This window comes from Aotus nancymaae, unplaced genomic scaffold (assembly GCF_030222135.1).
Source record: "Aotus nancymaae isolate 86718 unplaced genomic scaffold, 86718_ANA_hifiasm-v0.15.2.pri h1tg000117l, whole genome shotgun sequence".
In the NCBI taxonomy this organism is placed as follows: Eukaryota; Metazoa; Chordata; class Mammalia; order Primates; family Aotidae; genus Aotus; species Aotus nancymaae.
The window spans coordinates 3,634,566-3,657,021 of NW_026988532.1; the positions used below are offsets into that span (position 1 = coordinate 3,634,566).

At 33.5% G+C, this 22,456-nt stretch overlaps 1 pseudogene; it reads left to right on the plus strand.

Annotated features, from left to right (window-relative positions):
- The first annotated feature begins 9,259 nt into the window (after positions 1–9,259).
- LOC105726771 (zinc finger protein 22-like) lies at positions 9,260–9,924 on the plus strand (annotated as a pseudogene).
- Positions 9,925–22,456: the final 12,532 nt, after the last annotated feature.

The window sequence follows — 22,456 nt, forward strand, 5'->3', positions numbered from 1 at the left end:
ACTGTAGAGATTTTTAATTTTAATGAAATAATGAAATGGTTACAATATAATGTTGAGTGATAATAGCAGGGTCAGAAGTGTTATCTACAGAATAAACTTGAGTATATAGAAAAAATTTTTGAGCCGGGCGCAGTGGCTCACGCCTGTAATCCCAGCACTTTGGGAGGCCGAGGCGGGTGGATCACGAGGTCAAGAGATCGAGACCATCCTGGTCAACATGGTGAAACCCCGTCTCTACTAAAAATACAAAAAATTAGCTGGGCCTGGTGGCGCGTGCCTGTAATTCCAGTTATTCAGGAGGCCGAGGCAGGAGAATTGCCTGAACCCAGGAGGCAGAGGTTGCGGTGAGCCGAGATAGCGCCATTGCACTCCAGCCTGGGTAACAAGAGCGAAACTCCGTCTCAAAAAAAAAAAAGAAAAAAATTTTAGAGCTATATATGTTCATTGTATGAGGAAAAAAATATTGCCACGTCAACAATAGTTATTTTTGGACAGCAGACTGAAGAAAGATTTAGGGCTTTGTATTCAGATCTAGACTCAATTTGCTGTTCAGACAATCACTAGCCATGTGATTTTGAGGGGAGCAGATTAACTTCTCTGCCTCAGATTCTTCATTTTTAACAATTTCTACGTGTAACTCAGTGGGTCATTATCAGATTAGGTAAGATATGAGTATATAGGCATTAATTTGTAGAAATGAATTAATAAAATATGTCAGAGTAATCTGTAGATAAATGTTAGCTATTATGATTATTTAAATATTGTTATAAAAATTTTCTGTATTTCCAATTTTTTTCACTGGGAGTATGTACTTTTTTTAGTCAAACAAAAAAGCAAAATCAATAAGCTAGAAAACTTAAACTGCCAAGTTCTAATATAAAAAAATAGATTGTTAAATGGCTTATTGATGAGAGATAATGGTACCTAGTCAAAAGGCATAGTGAGCAGACAGCAGACAGCTACAAAGCAGAAGCATGCTGGAGCCATTCTGATTAACGGTGCACAGTCATCGGAGAAGCTGGCTGATTAATCTCCATGTATTGTAAAGACTCTGTTGAAAGTGACCCAGAAATGAGAAAAAGGACAGAGGAGTTATTGGAAAAGATACTTTGCTCTGGAAACTTAAGAACATTCTTTGCACCTAGTGGGATGCAGTTTGATGAAGTGCTGGCTTATGTACCAGGAAAAATACTTGATGAAAGCTTGATGCCTGCAGAGAGAACACAGGCTGAAATCTCAGCTTTCACACCTCTTTAATGGGAAATAACCAGTAGACGGTGACTTTTCAGCAGAGTTAGAGGATCTCTTAACTATTAGTACTTACAGGGTCTCCTTTAAAATCAAAAGGATTTTCTGAGGTCAAAGCTGTTGTAAACTTGCTGGGTCAGCAGTGAATAGAAAAAAAAAAAAAAAATAGGCCATTATCCTTAGCAAACAGCACAGGAAGAGAAAACCAGAGACCACATGTTCTCACTTATGAGTGGGAGTTAAATGATGAGAACACATGGACACACAGAGGGGAACAACACACATGGGGTCTCTCTGAGGTTTGAGAGTGAGAGGAGGGAGAGGATTAGGAAAAGTGACTAATGGGTACCTAGGTTTAATACCTGAGTGATGAGATGGTCTGTACAACAAACCCCAATGACAAACCTTTACCTATGTAACAAACCTGCATGTGTACCACTGAACTTAAAATAGAAGTTTTAGAAAAAAGCACTCAGGCTGTTTCTGCAAGATCTGGAAGCATAAATATTGATTATAATTATGTTCAGAACCAAAAGATTGTTTTTGAGAAGTAGGTATTAATCTTCATAGATTATTTTCATAATGCAGCATATTTGAGAACAAACGACATGTTTTTATGGGTAGCAATATATACTATGGGTAACACAACAACCTAAGTCAGCTCCTAAATTGCTCCATTGTGTGTAATGGTTAGTATCTTGAGATATCAAAATAGTCGTTTATATACAATTATGGTTATGCTTGTGATATGATCTTTTATATCCTTTCTCCTTCTAATCTTTTTGTATGCTTTAATTTCTTCACATTTTGATACAGAAGCATATTTAATTTAACATTTATATATAATAATAGGTGATTGATGCTTAAAAACAGACATTTTCAAAATTGAAGTATAATGTCACACAGTTTGCAGTCACATGCAGAGAGCTCAATGAATTTCCGTAAGTGCATAACCATGTAACCATCACTAAGATTAAGAAACAAAACATTACTATCCACCCAGATGTTCCTGTCATAGGATGGTAACTCACCCTTTGAGTTACCACCCCTTCCCAGGGTAATTACTAACCTGACCCACAACAGAAGTTATTTTTCCTGTTCTTGAACTTTATAGAAATGGACTCACATACCATGTTTTTTTGTTGTTGTTGTTTTCCATGTGGCTTTCTTCACTGAACATTATAGTTATTGAATTTTAACAGGAATGTTTAAAACAACATATAGGTAATATTTTAATTGACAAGGCACAGATTGATAATAAATGTCTAATTGCATTGTTAAATACACAATCCAAAAAAAAAAAAAGTGCTACCTTGTGGTAACTATTTTATCATATTTTCTTTTACTCCCAATGAGCCTCAAAGCAGTGCTTCAGTGAGGAAGAGGAGCATCTCATAGCCTTTTCTTACTTAGCCTTGGGAATTAGGTAGTGTCATGTCAATCACATTCTATGGGTTGCGAGAAAGTAATAAAGCCACGAGATTCAAGGGAAAGAAGTTAGACTCCACCCTTAAAGGGAGTCTCAAGTTTCTAGAACAGAAGCTGGCAAACTCTCTGCAAAAGATCATAGAGTACATATATTAGACTTTGCAGACCACATACAATCCCAGTCACATATTATTTTACAGTAGAAAACAAGAATCTTGGTTTGTGGGCAGTTAAGAAAAAAACAAACAGGCAGTTCAAATCTAGGTGCATTTAGTCTGTAGGCTGTAGTGTGTTGACTTCTGTTCTAGAAGAATATATGAGATGAAAGATATTGTAGCCATCATTAGAAAATACAATATGCCACAAAAATGAACATGAAAGGGACCTCCAGGCATGTGACAAGATGACCACTGTGGCTGGATAGGACAGTATATAAAACAGAATGACAAAGCAACACAATGTAAATAGATCATGAATACTTATTAATGGTTTTTATTTATTTCTATATTTCATTGTCAGTTCTTATGCCTGTAATTAAACTGCTTCTAAATTTTGCAGACTGTGCGACACATTGCAAACATCTAGGTAATATTAAGTCTCACATGGATTCTATACTTGATTTTACATTCTGCTAAACAGATGTACACATGCTAATGCAAGATGATCAGTGATGTAGGAAATGTTTGTGCAAAGTGCTCTCAGAGAATAGTATGTAGAAGAAAAATTTAAGTTGTCTTGTGGGAAGCGTTCAAAGAAAAGGGGATATTTAAACTGGTCTTTAAAAGATGAATATGAGTTATTAAGCATAGAAAGGGAAAAAGGCAGAGGAATAGACGCAATAAAATAGTCAAGACAACAAACAATATATTTGGTAAAATGTGAGTAGATTACGAATGCAGAAGTTTAAGATCAGTGATGAGGGGGTGTTGAAAAAGAGTATATAAAGAGAATTAGTTTAAATAGGGTCTTCAGTAACATACTAAAATGTTTGAGTCTTTTGGCCAAGAGTTTTCAGACGCTCTTATCTTCAATTGTTAATATTTATCAATGGCACTCCAGAACGTAGGGCATAGGAAGATTCAGTGGGCACAACTCTGAGCCCTTCACCCTCTAATAAGCTCATCCCTTCTTAGGACAGAGAAACTCTTTCTTTATCTGGAAACGTCAATGCAGAGAAAATGAAATAGAGGCATTGTTAAAAATGATTTTAAAATAAATTGATAATAATTGTTTTATGCAATGGGTAGCCACCAGGTGTTTGAAAACTGGAGAATGCTATGTTGAGTTACATCTTTTATATTATAATCTTGCGAAGAATGTGTAATTTGTAAGAAGTATACATGTGCAGCAGGGAGACCAGTTAGGAAGTAGGCAATTTGGAAAGTCTCAATTAAAGGTAGTGGTAGTACAGATTTTAATAAATACATTCAGGAAGTATTTTTAAAGTATTTTATGAAGAACAAATTGGATGTAAATTAAAGTGAGAAAGTGGAGTCAAACACTATTTTTTAGATAAATGCAAAATTATCTTTGATCCAAATAAAATTAAAAAGAAGATTTGAAATTTAAGCGATATAATCAAATGTATTAAGAATATATTATCCTGGGGGTGTCATTAGAATAACAATACTCAATAAGCAGTTGAGAATACCTACTGGAGCATGAAATCAATTAGAAAATCTTCAACAGAGAGAACATAGCTAAAACATTAGAAGCAGATAATATCTCAATGGGATATATGTAACAAAAAAATAAAAGTAAATGAGACTGAATTCTAGGGAGTCAGTCATTTAAGAGCTAGAGAAAGGGCAAAAAAAATTGATAAATATAGATCATGAATCAGGAAAGAACACCCAGATAATTTAAATAAACCTTGAGAAACAAGTAGTCAACAGAACAAAAGTCATTAGAAATGAAATAACATGGAACAATAATACAAAAGAAGCCACTAGGTGTGAAGGTGAGCAAGTGATTAGGGAGTCTTGGAAAAGTTTCTGTAGATGGCTGAAAGAGAAGCTTTATTAGGTAGGCAACTTCTGTGCCTTAATATTTTATTTATCTCATATTTAACAGTCCTGAATTTATTTAAATTCATTTACAATTAGAAATGTAAAAATTAGCTCTGTTTGGAATCCTCAAAGAAGTACAAATCAATATCATAGAAAAATTAATAAAATTTTAAATATATATTTAAAATAAAGATACAGTAACATAAATTCCTAAAAATTTTCAAATTTTAAATTTAAATATTTTGTAAATAAAAATTAGTCTTGAATGAAATATTGAAGTGGTATACTACATATGTAGGATAATTTAAATGGAATAATAAACACGGACATTCTGATTAAATTACTAGATTATAAGTAAAGAAAAATATTTTGGAGGCCTCTAAGAAAAGTCCCTTGTGAGGGAAATTAGATTATTATTAGACTTTTTGATAACAATAATCTTATGACAGAAGACAATGGAATAGCACATTCGATACTCTAGGAGAGAAAATGTAAGCCAACAGTTTTATATCCAGCCAACTTGCTTTTCGAATATAAAGATGTGTATAAAGACTTTGATAAATATACAAGGACTCAGGCAAGGGTATTCCCACAGTTATTTCTTTGGGATATATTTTTATAACCATTTCCTGAAGAATCTCTTAAAGAACACGATTAGATAGCCAAACGTCAAAATAAACATTAACATAAATACTGGTGACAAACATAAAAATACGTTTCCTTCAGAACCAACACTAAATAATGATTGCAGAAAAGAGATGAGTGGTGTAATAATGGTTTTAAAGGAAAATATGACATGGCTATATATTCTAATAAGGTAGAAAAAATATAACCATCAAAAATAAGAAGAAAGTGTCAGGGGGTCATATTCAAGGTGGAATAAATAGTTTAATTTCTTATGGTTTAATTAACAGGAATTTCTTTAACAGAATAAGAAGGCATGGGAAAGGAAGGAGGGGAAATAATTGGTGAATAGTGAATTTCCTTATTGTTCATAACAGGGTATCAGTAGATGAGAGACAAAAAGAGAAAACCTTTGGCTTCATGTAATTATTTACATAAAAGTAAATTTTTGAATAAAAATAAAAACCTTCCTAAATAGAAAATAAACATTAAATAAATAAACTACATAGTGAAAGACTATATAAAATGATTAGCACAGAAAAGAGGACAATTTTATCAATCATATCTGTAAGTACAAGTAAGTCTTCTGGTAAATAAAAATGTTTTCATTTTGCCTAATCAGAAGAATATTAAATAATAAATTGGCGAAGGGATTCAAAAGAAACTAGTCAAATAAACATACTATATCCACTAATGAGATAGGGCAAAAAGATGGTGAAAGTGTCCTGTAATTAGATACAGATTATTTCTAGTTCATCAGAAGTAATCATCATCATCCTGAATCTTAAATCTACTAATTCTTTCTTTCTTTATTCCATAGTTTCATTGCACATATTTGTATTACTATAGATGATATATTTTGAATTTTAATTATTTTAATTTATATAAAAATTATACTTAATGTATTCTGGACTTTTTTTTTCCTTCTGTTAATGTCAGCATTTATTCATATAATGTGCCATTCACAGAAATCACATACTCGTGGTTCTGGTTCATTTGCTTTGACTGCTTTATAATAGTTGTGAGTGTGTATATGTGTAAATTTATTCTCCTCTATGTTGTTATCTTGGGTTTACTCTAGATTTTTGCTACTGTGAAGAGTATTGCTATAGAAGGATATTCCTGTATTTATATGAGTTACAAATACAGTTTTATCATTTTCATATGGTTAATGATTTTTTTTCTGACTTTTCAAAAATTTGAACTGCCAATTCTGGTTTATTCAAAGTCGCATGTATGCACAGGTTAGTTTGTGGGTGCTTCATTTTACTTCTTTAGTCTATTTCTTTCATTATGTCACTGTCTTAATTACTATGATTTATAAGTGTCCTGAATATTCCAGACATTTTATGTTTTCAAGAACTTTTAGAGTAAGTTTGTTTCCTAAAAGTCTACATTAAGATTTTGATCAGAATTGTATTATATATATATTTCTCAATCTCCCTCTACATATTTATATATGTTTATCATTCTCCTCTGTCACTTTCATTTTCACTCCTCGCTACTTCCTTCTGTGTTAAACATTTTATTCTCAAAGTTTATCCTTTAGAGGTTCCTTCTGTAAAGTTCTGTCCTGGTTCAATCATCTCAAGTTTCATTTGTCTTACAATTATTTTATTTCATCATTATTCTGAAGAGAAAGCTCAGCTGTACATCAATTCTGTGGTATGGCATGGTGATACTTTCTCTTATCACTTTGAGAAATAATTTCGCATCAAGATTCTATTTTTGTTGATATTACATTTAAATTTTTGCATTGTAGATAAGATATTTTCCTCATGTCTGCTTTCAACTTCATTCTTGGATATTCTACTCTTTCACTATATTGTTTCTATGTGTGAGTTTTTTTTCTTCATCTTGCATGGGGTTTTCCGAATCTGAGGCTTTATGTCTTTCATTGATTCTGGAAAAGTCTCAGACATTCCTCCTCAAACGTAACCTTCTTAGAATTCTGTTTTCTTTCTCATAATATTATTAATTAATTTCTGGATCTTCTTATTCTATACTTTGTGTTTTTAGGTAATTCTTTTCTATATTAAATTTTTGTCTCTCTTTGCTAAATTCTAAGTATTTGTTTAGTTTTCTCTTTTGGTTTAATAGCTCTCTTCTGTTTTGTGCTAACTTCTGTTTTTATATTTAAAATTTCTCAGTTTTCTTCCTGATCTTTTTTCTTTTATGTATTGTAGTATCATATTCATTTCCCATGTGTTTCATTCCAACTGCTAATTCTTTAATCACTTCACTTATTTTATTTTTCAGTCTACTAAAGTTTGAATGTTTGTGTCTTCCCAAATTTATGTTAAAATTTAATTGCTATTATAACAATATTAATATATGACATCTTTAAAAAATGATTTGTTCATGAGTGCACCAGCCTCATGAGTGGGATTGGTGTCATTATAAAATGGCACATTTAGCCCCTGCTTGCTCTCTCTCTTTGCCTTTTCACCATGTGATGAATCTCACTATGTGATGACATAGCATTCTCGCCAGATTCTGGCTCTAACCAGATTCCAGCACCTTGATATTGTACTTCCCAGCTTCCAGAACTGTGAGCCAATAAATCTCTGTTCACTATAAATTACTCAGTCTATGGGATTCTGTTATAGCAGCACAAAATGGACTAAGAAACAGTCTATATCTGAGGATACATTGTCTCAATATTGGGGTATCAAATTCTGTGGCTACTATTGTTGTTTATTTCTTGGCTCCCTGGATCGAAGAATGAATCTCTTCAGAAACTATTTGGATTTGTTTCTGTCAGGCACCCAGTTGACAGCTAAATGGCAAAACCTCTTTTCATGTAAACTTCTTTGTAAACTTTTAGAAAATAATATTTAGTCTAAGCTGATAAAGTATTCATGGCACTGTTATGTGATTTGGGCAGAATTTTTTTTTTCTCCTTTACACTTTCACTAAAGATTTTATCCTTAGAGCATTCAATCTTCTCATTTTTGAAATGGTAGTAGAGAAGGAGGTATGTATTTTAGTTTCAACTCCCTAAAAGCGAGTTTTCTAAAAGACTCTCACCAAAACTGCTATGTTACTTGAAGACTGGCAAATACACCCATGGTGGTCAGGTATCTGTACTACTTTTTCTACTTTGGTTTTTAAAGTTCTGTTTATTTATAAACCCATAGAATCTTCCTTTTGCCCTTATCTTTTATGTATTCTTCTATGAATTACAAAGAATATTTACCACATATAACACTACATATTTTTTAGTGTTTTATAGTATATGACATTTTAAAAGATATCTAGACTTCTATGTTAATAGAAATAAAAGGTTTCCATCCAATCCCACATCCACATAGGAATTAACTCCATATTCTCTGAAACAAATAATTACATAGCCTATCACTAGTGGGGAAAACCACTGTCCAAAAATAAGTTGTATTAGTTTGTATTTTGCATTTCCCCATCCTGCTTCTTTTTCTCCCATCTGCAACATCTAGAGTTAGTTTAGGAATCTAGCAATTGTAAAATAAGTAAATAAATAAAACTCGTGGGAGTTCAATCATACTATAAGCTATTTCACATTTTTGTATATAAGGTTTTATTTGAAAGAACTGAAATAAACAAAATGACTTTAACTTATAGTAATAACTCTAAGTTCTGAATGAATATAAACTGTAGGCCAGCAAAAATGCTTATTTTAATGTTAAAATTTTAATATGTATAATCAAGAGATACTATTTTCTGAACATTGTTATGATATATTACATAGAAACTTTGTTTGGTCTTTGATTTGACAATTTGTTTTGTCAATTTGTTTGTTAACAATACACAGGGCGGCGTGGCCCTCACTTCCGGCGGCGCGGGAGGTGCCTAGTGAGCCAGGGTGGTGGCTGATCCCGCGCGAAAATTCTGAGCTGTGCACCTCTGGGAGATGAAACATTAGTTCAGAAGAAGCCTGTAAACTCTCATACATCTACATTTTGTTATTCACCATGAGGTTAGCAAAGCCTAAAGCAGGTATTTCCCGGAGCTCAAGCCAAGGAAAGGCCTATGAGAACAAGCGCAAAGCGGCAGAAGTGGGGTGTGACTATTCGGTTTGACTCCAGCTTGAGTAGACTTAGAAGAAGCTTGGATGACAAACCCTACAAGTGTACTGAATGTGAAAAGAGTTTCAGTCAGAGTTCAACTCTTTTTCAACACCAGAAGATCCATACTGGAAAGAAATCCCATAAATGTGCTGATTGTGGGAAAAGTTGTTTTTCAGAGTTCTGATCTCATTCAGCATCGACGGATCCATACTGGGGAAAAGCCCTACAAATGTGATGAGTGTGGAGAAAGCTTTAAACAGAGCTCAAATCTCATTCAGCACCAGAGAATTCATACTGGAGAAAAACCCTATCAGTGTGATGAGTGTGGCCGGTGTTTCAGCCAGAGTTCCCACCTTATTCAACATCAGAGAACCCACACAGGAGAGAAACCCTACCAGTGCAGTGAATGTGGCAAATGTTTCAGTCAGAGCTCTCATCTGAGGCAGCACATGAAGGTACATAAAGAAGAGAAGCCTCGTAAAACCCGGGGCAAAAATATCAGGGTGAAGACTCACTTATCCTCTTGGAAAGCTGGTACAGGAAGGAAGTCTGTGGCTGGTCTTCGTTAAGTAGAGGGCTTTTTGACAGCTTGTTGAGCCTCTAAGAAAAAGTAAAAAATGAAAGGAATCTTTTTTAGAAATAGAGATGCTTTATAGTGGATCACTTAAATACTAGATCTTTGCTGGTGTGAAAACATTGGGAATTTAATGACATTATTGGGCTGAAAGAAATTATGTGAGTCCAGCTACCCTCATTTCTTTTTTATGTGACGTGGAGCAGAAAGAACTGAAAATACGTTTGAAGGGAGTATGACATCCTTGACCTCATATGAAATTACTTCCATTTTCAAAAACCATCATGTTTTGCAGATACATTTTGATAAAAATCATCATGTTTTGAGGATATATTTGTGAATGCAGGCATGCCAGTGATTAGTCAGTTTTAGGGCTTTCTGTGGAAGAAATAAAAGGGAGAAGAAATTAATTCCACTAGTTTTGAAGTTCTGCAACAGATGAGATTTTGTTTGTAAAGTTTCGTAGTATATTAACCATTGGTTTATAAGTATGACTCAACATTCAACATATTAAAATGTATTCAAGCTCACAGATTTTTAAAAAGTTAGGCCCATCTATATTAGCTATTGTTTATTTCTTCCCTTCTCCTTGTGGACAATGTTAATTAAAGGAGTAAGAATTTCCCTGTCGGTTTTTTTTTTTTTTAACCAAATTTTTAGTAAGAGATACTATAGAATCCAAATGAGAACTGAATTGGACCTTAAGTCTCCAATTCCTACTAATACTATTCTTTGTGATGGTGACTGCTGTGTCATTTGTTTTCCACAAGTTGGAATGGATTCATGTCGATCCATCCCCATTCCCTTGACCTCTTCTGGCATTCTCTTGTGCTCTGACAGACTGAGCTAGCCTTTTACATCTACAAGAGTAAACAAACTATTTCACCAAGAAAAATCTCAGCTTGCTTCCTGCTAATTAAAAATCTATGATTTACACACCTCCCTGCCTTCAAGACTGTGAGATTAGATAGCCCTGCTTAAATGTCTGTCAACAACAAAAGTCATATAATGTGTCAGTGCACTTTATTATTTAGGGGTTTTTTTCATTCTAATAATCCTGTGTTCTACTTATTTATTCCTCTCTCTGCCTCTGAACTCCTGGCAACTATGGCCTTTTTTATTTATTTAGCTCCTTTGAAATTTAACTCTTTCTGTGTTACATGAATTGTTTTAAGGAGTCCGGCAAACATGTTTCTTCACTTCCATCAGAATGGTGCCAAGTGTCAGACTCTGATGAGCCTCCAGCTCAGGATTTTAATTTCTATTGAATGCTAACATTTTTCTGATTTTTTGGTATCTTTTATAATCATATTGGTTTCTGCTGTATTAATGACAATTATTCATAAAAATAAAAAATATTTTGTATACTAAAAAAAAAAACAAACAATACACAGAAAGCCAGGAGTGGTGGGACACACCTGTAATCCCAGCACTTTGGGAGGCTGAGATGGGTGGATCGCTTGAGGTCAGCAGTTTGAGACCAGCTTGGCCAACATGGTGAAACTCTGTCTCTACTAAAAATGAAAATGCCCAACTTAGCTGGGCATGGTGGCTCATGCCTGGAATCACAGCTACTTGTGAGGCTGAGATAGAAGAGTCACTTGAACCTGGGAGGCGGATATTGCAGTGAGCTGAGATCACACTATTGTACTCCAGCCTGGGTGACAGAGCGAAACTCTTGTCTCAAAAAAAAAAAAAAAAAAATACACAGAGAAAATTATTTAGCTTATCTGTTAATATTCATGTCTTCATTTACTTCTGCTTCTTAATAAATTTATTAAAAGAAATACATAAGCACCTGAAATATTAAAATTCATAAACTGTTTATTAGTTCACAATTAAGTCATCTTTTGCTGCTACGTTAAGATTATTCCCTATGGTCTTTTAGTTAAAAAAAAAAAAAGAAAATCATAAGATCATTCAATGTGTAAGCCATTGACATTAAGAGCAGTTTTGTAGGAATCAAGGAGACAAGTATGTGAATCAGATTGGTTTATAGGAGGAGTTAAGAATTTGGAAAGAACACACATAGACAAAATTCAGAGCAATATAATAGACTTTCCATTTATAATAACCCCTGTCCACACACATGCATACCCTTCCTGATTATTAATATTCCCTACCAGGATGGTACATTTGTTACAGTGATGAACCCACACTGACCATTTGTTATGATGATGAACCCACACTGACACATCTTTATCATGCAGAGTTCATAGTTTACATTAAGCTTCACTCTTGGTGTACATTCTATGAGTCTGAACAAATGAGCAATTACATGAGTTCACCATTACTTTATTATTTAGGGTTTTTTTTCATTCTAATAATCCTGTGTTCTACTTATTTATTTCTCTCTCTGCCTCTGAACTCCTGGCAACTATGGCCTTTTTTATTTATTTATTTTTTTCCTGCCTCCATTGTTCTGGCCTTTCTAGAATATCATATAGTTGGAATCATACAGTATCTAGCCTTTCAGACAGGCTTCTTTCACTTAGTAATATGCGTTTAAATTTCCTTCATGCCTTGTCATGGCTTGATAGCTCATTTCTTTTTATCACTGAATAACATTCCATAATCTGGATGTATCACAGTTTATTTATCCACTCCCTTACTGAAGGATACTGATATGGTTTTGCTGTGTCCCCACCTAAAATCTCATCTTGAATCATAAACTCCATAATCTCTATGTGTAGAGAACGTGACCAGGTGGAGGTAATTAGATCATGGAGGTGGTTTCCCTCATGCTATCTCATGATAGTGATTGAGTCTCATAAGATCTGATAGTTAATAAGTGTCTGGCATTTTCCCTGCTTGCTTTCACTCCATCCTACTGCCTTGTGAAGAAGAAGGTGCTTGCTTCTCCTTTGCCTTCCCACATGATTGTTTAAGTGATATGCTGTGGCTTTGTCCTCATCCAAATCTCATCTTGAATTCCTGTGTTTTGGGGAGGGACCTGGTGAGTGGTAGTTTAATCATGGAGGCAGGTCTTTCCTGTGTTCTTCTCATGATTGTGGAAAACGTCTCGTGATATCTGATGGTTTTAAGAAGAGGAGTTCCCCTGCACAAACTCTTTTTGCTGGTTGCTATCCACGTAAGATGTGACTTGTTCCTTCTTGCTTTCCACCATGATTATGAGGCTCCCCAGCCATGTGGAACTGAAAGTCCAATAAACCTCTGTCTTTTGTAAATTGCCCAGTCATGGGTATGTCAGTGTGAAAACAGACTAATACACTAAGTTTCCTGAGACCTCTCCAGCAATGCAGAACTATGTATGAGTCAATTAAATCTCTTTTCTTTGTAAATTACTCAGTTTCAAATATTTCTTCATAGCAGTGTGAGAATGGACTAATACAGGCACCTCCACTGTTTCCAAGTTTTGACAATTATGAATAAAGGAGCTAAAACATACATACAGGTTTGTCGACATAAATTTTCAGCTCCTTTGGGTAACCACCAAAGGCTGCAATAGTTGGATCATATAGTAAGAGTATATTTAGTTTGGTAAGAAACTGTCATTCTTCCAAAGTAGCTACATCCCTTTGCACTTCCATAAGCAATAAATGAGACTTCCTGTTGCATTTGGTTGTTGAAACAACACTAGCATTTGACATTGTCAGTATTTTGGATTTTAGCCACTGTAATAGGTGTGTAGTGATACCTCTTTGTCTTAATTCACAATTTTCTGTCAATTGATGGTGAGCACATTTTAATATGTTTACTTGCCATCTGTGCATCTTTTTTTTTGGTAAGATATCTGTTCAGATACATTGCCTGTGTTTTTGGCTGGGATGTCTGTTTTCTTATTGTTGAGTTCTAAAAGTTCTTTGTATATTTTGGTTGCCAGTACTTTACAAGGTGTGTGTTTTGCAAATATTCTGTTTAATCTGTGGACTGTCTTTTATCTTGATGAAATGTCATTCTTTTTCAGAACATACATTTTTAATTTTAACAAAGTACAGATTACTAATTATTCCTTTCATGAATGACACCTTTGTGGTAATTAAAGAGTTATTGACAAACTTAATGCCATCAACTTTCTCCTCTATTTTCTTCAGGTTTTACAGTCGTATTAAGTCTGTTTCATTGTGAGTTAATGTCTGAGAAGGATTTATAAACTTCGTTAAAATTATTTTTTGAATTGGATATCTAGATGTTCCAGCACTATTTGTTGAAAAGACAATGTTTTCTCCATTTTATTGCCTTAATTTTTTTTTTTTTGTCAAAGATCAATTGACTTCTTTTATGTGGGTCTACTTCTGGGCTCTCTATGTTGTTTCATTCATCTATTCAAATGTTCTTTTGCCAATACCACCACTATTAATTACTATAGCTTTATATTAGGTTTTGAAGTTGGATGGTATCATTTCATCAACTTTGTTTTCTCCTTCAATATTGTTTTGGCTATTCTGGGTTTTGCTTTTCAATATAAACTTTAGAATGAATTTGTTGATATTGACAAAATACATTTTGGATTTTGTTTGAGATTGTATTAAATGTATAGAGACATTTATGAAAACTGACACCATTCAGTTTTCAGGAATAAAACCGAGTCTTCCTATTAATGAACACAAAAGAGCTCTCCATTGTTTTAGACATTCTTCGCTTTCACTAGACATTTGTAATTTTCCTGATATAGATCTCTTAACTATTTCGTTAGATTTCTAGCTAAGTATTTCATGTTGGAGTGAGGATGCTAATATAAATAGTATTATATTTTTAATATCAAATGTCAAATGTTCGTTGCTGGTATACATGAAGGAAATGACTTATTTATATGTTAACCTTGCATGCATACTTCCTATAATCTTCTATTAGTTTCAGCAGGCTTTTTGTTGATTTTGGGGGATTTTCTACATAGACATTCATGTCATGTCAAACAAAGACAATATTATTCCTCCTAGTGTATGCATACTTTTATTTCCTTTCATTTTTTTAGTGCATTAGTTAGGACTTCCAATATTATGTTAAATGCAAGTGGTGAAAAGGGACATCCTTAATCTATTCCTGATGCTGATTGAAAGCATTTCGTTTCACACCATTTAATGTAATGTTAACTATAATTTATTTGTAATGTTCTTAATCAAGTCAAGAAAGTTTCCCTCAAGTTTCCCTCTGTTGCTAGTTTTCTGAGAGGTTTTCTTAAGAATAGATATTGGATTTTATTGAACACTTTTGCTCCATTTTTTATATAACCCGAGAACTTTTTTTAAAGTCTATTGGTGTGAGGAAATATAATAATTAGTTTTCAAATGTTGGATCACACTTGCATGCCTGGCATATATCCTATTTGGGTATGATATATAATTACTTTTCTGCATTTTTATATTTAATTTGTTTATACTTTATTGAGAATTTTTTTGCACCTAACCTCAAGTGATCTGCCCACTTCAGCCTCCTGAAGTGCTGAGATTACAGGCATGAGCCACGATGCCTGGCCCTTCTTTATAAAATTTTTGATAGAATTTACTAGCAATCTCATTTGGGCTCCTTTTCATTTATTTCCCACCTGTCTTGTAGTAATGTCACAAACCCACAGTACAGTTCTTAAAGCCAGGGGATTAACATGGATACAATACCATTAACTAAATGGTAAACTTTATTTGATCTTCGACATACTTCTCTCTTCTAGAATCCTATGCATAACTGGAGATTTAATTCAAGTGTATTTTTCTTTATAGAATCCTATGCATAATTGGAGATTTAATTCAAGTGTATTTTTCTTTATAGTTGCTTGTAGTTTACAATAGCTCTCAGGCTTTCCTTATTTTTCAGTATCTTGACAGTTTTGAAGAAGGCTAATATCTTTTTTTTTTTTCAAATTTCTCAATTTGAGTTTGTCTTATGTTTTCACATGATTAAAAGCACCTTCAGGTTGGCCCCTGTGTTGTTTGACAAGCCCTCAACTTTTTTGAGCACGTTTTTACTTTATGGAACCAAGACACTCATGTTTTCCCTGCTCTAGTCCTGCAATTAATCATCTCTCCAAAAAGCCCCATTAATTTACTGGCAAATGATTTTTAGAAACAAAATTCAGATGGTAGGTGTGTTTTTAAAGCTATCTTGAATTTTAAAATTGTATTATATTTTTAAAAGAAGGAATCATACTCAGCAAAAGAAGATAAATCACTCTGAGGGATACACCAGAACTAAAACAAAGGAAGATTCAGATTTTACATACACATTAATCTGTGTGTTCATTGAGTGCTATTATCTGCGTTATTTTAGTTATGTATTATTGTTTTTATTTTATTTTTTTCATTTCAATCGCTTTAGGATGCAAGTGGTTTTGGTTGCATGGATGAATTCTATAGTGATGAAGTCTGCAATTTTAGTGCACCTGCCTTTCGAGTGGAATGTATATTGTACCAAGTATGTAGCTTTTTATCCCTCTCCTCCCTTCTTCCTTTCCCTTTTTGAGTCTCCAAGGTCCGTTATACCACTCTGTATGCCTTTGTGTACCCATGGCTTAGCTCCCACTCATAAATGTGAACATACGGTATTTGGTTTTCCATTTCTGAATTACTTCACTTGGAATAAAAGCCTCCAGCTTTCATCCAAGGGGCTGTGAAAGACATTCTTTTCTTATTTCTATGTTTGCATTATTTTAAATGTGAAACACTTTTAGTTTCTGGATTAGTATATGTGGATGATTTTGTCTAAGGTAAAGTTTGTATGATACCAGTACACTATTGACAAAAGTCACAGATTAGAGAAAGCTTTTCTCACCCTGGGAGAATCAGGACAGGTGATTCTTGTTTATTGACATTTTTTCAATTGAGAAAAACCCCAAGTGAGACAAATAAATGAACAAATACATTGAGCAAATAAAAGGAGGGTGGTTTTATTTAAAAGCTCATGTATCCATGGGCAGAATGGGCCTCAGGGACAAATGGAACTAGGAGTATGAATACTCCCAGATCTTTTTATCTATCTAACATCATGGCCTCTTTCTGTATTGTTGAATGCAGTTTTCAAATCTCTTCATTTTGGGAATGTAACTTCTGGTAGGCCCCATGCCTTATGTAGCATAGCTTAGTCATCAAATAGGGCCCAAATATCTTTCCTCAGTCAAGTCGACAAAATTATGAAGATGGACAGCTTGACATGGCTTGGACCACATGTCTACCCTTTTACAAATCCACAGTGATCAGGGAATGTTATTCTACAATTACCATCCCTTACTAGAGTTGGTTAAATAGTTCCACGAAAGACAGAAGTTGGTCTCAGAGAAGAACTAAACGTAAAAACCAAAGATAGTCTAACCTTAAGCAGTAATGTAAAAGACAAGAATCTATTACTTTACATATGAAAGCAGTAATGTAAAAGACAAGAATACATTATTTTATTCATAGAAAACTGTGTGTGAGTGTGCGTGTGTGTGTGTGTGTGTGTGTGTGTGTGTGTGTGTGGTGTTAGGAAATACTCGGTGCAAATAAAGTTGGAACCTGAAAGTCAAGTAGACAGAAGAGAGGATCAGTATTAGAGACTGTAGGGAAACGTAAGTAGTGAAGAGCATGTTAGATGATGTGTATATACCATGAGTATGGAGTATTTCACAGGTAATAGGATCATAAAGGGTCTTATATGAAGCTCTCTGAACTTTATCTCAAAACTCTACTCTGGGGTTGTCAAGAGGCATTTATATATTTATGTTTTCTTTAACTAGGACAGAGACATTATTTTGCATTTTGCAAAGCAATCACTTTGGTGGTGGTTATTGGATGGTTTAGAGGCACAAAGTCCAATTTAGGTGAGGAATAATGAGAGAGTTTCACCTAAGGGTAATGAAAAGAAAAAATAAAGTGAAATCAGCAAGTCTTTCTAACTGATACAATTTGAGAGAAAATAGTAAGTCAAATAGAACATTTGATTTTTATTTGGCCAAACGAATAAGTGATTACATTATTCACAAATAGTGGGGCCATCCGTTGGTTTACTTAGGACAGTCCACATTTATATGTATTGCCCCAGTATATATATATGTGCATTGACCTTTTTCACTCTACATGTGTCTTGTTCTGGCCATTAAATTATTTATAGAGAGCAAAAGCACAGAGGCGAAAAAGATTTTGTAGAGAAAATAATATATTATTTTAGGATATAATGAGTTTAAAGTATTTGTGCAAAATTCAATTATAAATGGTTATACTAATCTGATTAAATATTTCAAAATTCTGTAATTCATCTGCCTGTGTTGATTAAATTAGATGATTAGCATTCTGAATGAGGAATTTGGTCTTGAAGTGAAACTATTTGCTTTATTCCTTCACTACTGACTGCATCCTTAACCCTAACCAACTCTCTTGTAAATATACAGTAGGGGAAGAGCCTGAGAATAAGTGGTGACATTTATAAAAAATGGTCATGTTTTTAATGTGGGCATCATTCTAGCTAGGATGATGAGATAAAATATTTCTACCGTAAGCCAAACAGAGTCCTCCACAGGGTTATATAGGTTGAAACTACACTTTCCTTAGAAACTGTCAGTTTAGGTGTTTAGATGACCGGCTATTACAAGAAAGACACATGCATAGCGTATGTGGAGCTCTTCCTATTCCCTTTTCCATGGCAAACATAAATAATCCATTAGGATGCTTTTCCACCTAAAGCCCAAACATGGTCTCACAACTCTCCTCATTACAGTGCTTCAGATAGCCCTTGCCAACTAAAGCTGACACATACCAAAAATTTAGTTCCATTATCTATGTTGAATCTGTAAGGTGGTACTAATCAGAGTAACATAAAATCATCAAATAATATGAGCAGAAAAGACATCAAATGACATTGGGTTCAATTCTTAAACCACAGTAGTTAAATCTTTGCATTATAACCTTTCTAAGTTTTGATCTACAGCATGACTGAAAATAGAACCACTGGGAGAGCTTTTAAAAAGCAAAGCAAATTCTTAGGTTTAACATTTGGACTTTTTGATGCTTTTCCTAGTTTCTCAACCCACTTCATAAGTTGAGGACTACGGGCTGAATTGTCTTCCCCTACAAAAACTTACATATTAAACCCTAACCCACATTACCTTAGAATGTGATTGTATTTAGAAACAGGACCTTTAAAGAGGTAAGGATGTTAAAATAGGCTCATTTGGGCTGACCTTAATTCAATATGACTGGTGTCCTTATAAGAAGAGATAAGGACAGAGGTGACAAACAATACAAACCGCCAATAAGAAAAGCAGCATCTTCTGGTTTGTTTTAAAACACGAAGGATAACCTGTCACCCAGTGAGACATAGAGACATATTTTAGACACACGTGAACACAATTTTTAATTTCCACCTGTCTTGTAGCAGCTATCCAAGTCACTCTGATAGTAACATTTTGGCTTTTAAGTCATCTGTTATGCTTGTCTTCCTGCCAAAGACGTACTCAGCTTTCAAAACTCAGATCAACTACTACCTTGTTTTGAAGCACTTTCCAACTCTCCTTGCACTGACCACCTATTTCTGTGTAAAGCTATGTATGTATTGTTGCACATTTGATATACTATTGTCTCTATTTGTTTGCATGACTGCATTTTTTTTTACTAGACCATAAGCTTCTTGAGTAAAAGAACTTATTCCTCTTTATATCTTCAGTGTTTATTTGTTTTTGGCAAATAAGTATTCAGTGAGTGTGTATTTTTATTTAAAGAATAAACCTATGTGAAACATGTTAACTAAATCTAATAGCTTTATTAATATGGTTTGTCAGGGTTCAGACAACTAAGAAGTAGTGTGCTTGTAACCTAAAAATTTGTGTTTGCAAGTATGTTAATTTTGCCTAAATGGTAATAGATGAAGCTGAGCTATTAGAAATAATATCATATAGTTTGGGAGGTCAAGGATGGGTCACCTAAGGTCAGGAGTTCAAGACCAGCCTGACCAACATGGTGAAACCCCATCTCTACTAAAAATACAAAAAATTAGCTGGGTGTGGTGGTGCACACCTGTAATCCCCACTACTCGGGAGGCTGAGACAGGAGAATCACTTGAACCCGGGAGGCAGAGGTTACAGTGAGCCGAGATTGCAACATTTCACTTCAGCCTGGTGACAGAGTGAAACTCCATCTCAAAAAGAAAAAGAAAAAAAGAAATAATACTATATAGCATAATACATACAGACCATATCTCGTTGTCTTTGTGCCTCAGTGCCTACCACAATAGGAATAGTCAATTCATAATTTTTGAATAAGTAGGTAAATGATAAATAAAAGATGACTAATGTGTTCATTTATTGCCAACAAAATAAAACATCTAAAGCACTGACTTAGATAATATAAAGTATTACTTTTTTGAAAGTAATGAAAGAATATTAAATATAAAATATTATGTATCTCATTGAGTTTTTAAAATCAAGACTGACGATATATAAAGTAGTTTGCTTAAACTATATTACACTTAGTACATGCAGTGAAAGAAAAATAATGCACTATTCAGATACTAATTGTGTTTCTCTGGAGTAGCTAGTGTTTTGGGCTAAGACTAAGAGAGATAGCAGTGTCACAACTAAATGCATATAAAAACAATTTAATGAAGATATATTTCATACTTCTGATCACTGATATTAAGCTTTCACATTGGTCTTAAGATTTAAAATATACAATTAAAAAAATGAATAAGTGAATTATATAGTATTTAAATAGTTATATAATATATTATTAGCTTAGGGAAACAGAAAATACATTGTTAAACCAGTTTTGTAGGTTACATTAAATTTTTATTATTTAGTTTATATTCAATTTTTTTATTCTAAAATAAACTCAGATTTATAGAAAAGTTGCAAAAATTATAGGATTCTTATATATCTGACACCCACCTTCCCAAAATGTTAATAACTCTCAGAAAATGATTACTGCTATAATACTATTCGATAATCTCCAGGCCTATTTGAAAATCATTAATTGTTCCAGGATCCAATCCAAGATCACATATTGCACTTAGTTTTCATGCCTGTCTAGCTTCCTTTAATCTGGGACAGTTTCTTAAAATGAAGGCATTTCTATTTGTGATGAAAGAGTGAAAAAAAAATTGTCCCTGAAAAGGCATGTGATATTATCATAAGTTTTAGAGCATTAATTTCTCTTCATGTATTAGGATCTGAAAACTTGTGAAATTGTGCTTAATTGCTTTTTCCCCCATAAAAATAGCTTATTTCAGATAGATGATATCCGAAGTAACTAAATCATTTCAAGGACACGAGTTTGGCCACTAGATGACAACAGAACCTTTTTCTGTTTGACAGGATTTCTTTTGTAAGTTTTGATCAGAGTTCCAGTTTAAGAATCACTACCAATGATGTCTTAACCAAAGGTTTTATAATATTCTGATACTATTTGGAGCTATATGAAAATACTAGAGATGGCATCTTAAGCTAGAAGATTGAACATTGTACAAATCATATTGTCTTATAATTATCTGTTTACCTCTTTCTTCCACTATACTGTGAAATATTTCGAGTGCCTAGTATCTTGATTTATTCCTATGTTCATGGTAAAAGCATACCATGAGGCAAGCAATATATATATAGTTGATTTTCAGTATGTGTGTGTGTGTGTGTGTGTATATATATATATATAACTTTTATATGTATATAAAACTTTCAAATAATACTTACTGAATTCTCTCTCTATATAATATATTATATATAATATATATATAGAGGGAAAGCATTAGTGCTTTATATAGATAATGCATTAAAGCATATATATATATACACACACACACACACACACACTGTTTAATGCTTTCTTTTTTGAGAGAACTGAGAATTATTTTAAATTTGCTTTTTAAAGACTGATTTGGTGTCAGTTTCACTGGAAAATAGCACTTAGTAATTATGTAGTATTTATTAGTATCACAAAACTTTTTTGTTTGACCCACTGTATACTTCTTAGTTATCTTTCAGTCAAAAATGACAATATAATCCAGGTTTAGATCAATTAATTGGAAGTAGAACTATGTTGTGAACTTCATGCAGACTTTTGCTGTTTTCCTATAGATGCTGTCTTTTTTCCTGTCTTTTGTCTTCCATTGAAACAAACATATTATTACTCATTTATAATGGATTGTGCAGCAGGCCTCTTAGGATCATGGGAGGCACTCCTAAGGGAGAGGTGAAGACAATAGCAAAGTTATAAGCCCACATTCACTGAGCTGCCAAAGAAACAACAGCAATTGTTTATATCTAGAATATATGTATATGAGAAAAATTATCCCATATATTTGTGCCACTGTGTCTTGGCTCTCTGATACTTAAAGCTTGAATCATTTCTAATGATGGATACAGATTTCATGTGTTATTTGGAAGGAGGAGCTGTTACTCTTTTAACCAGACTTAAAATTCTACAAGGGTAGGCATCATGTTTATCTTTGACTTATATTATTTTTTTAGTGACTAAAATAGGGTCTCATACCTATTAGAAGGCTGATAAATATTTGCTAAATAAATGTATAAGTGATTGAGTTATGAAATCAATAGGCATAATTTTAAATTGAAATTTTTTTTGAAGTGATCATCCTTACTCAGAAAAAAAAAC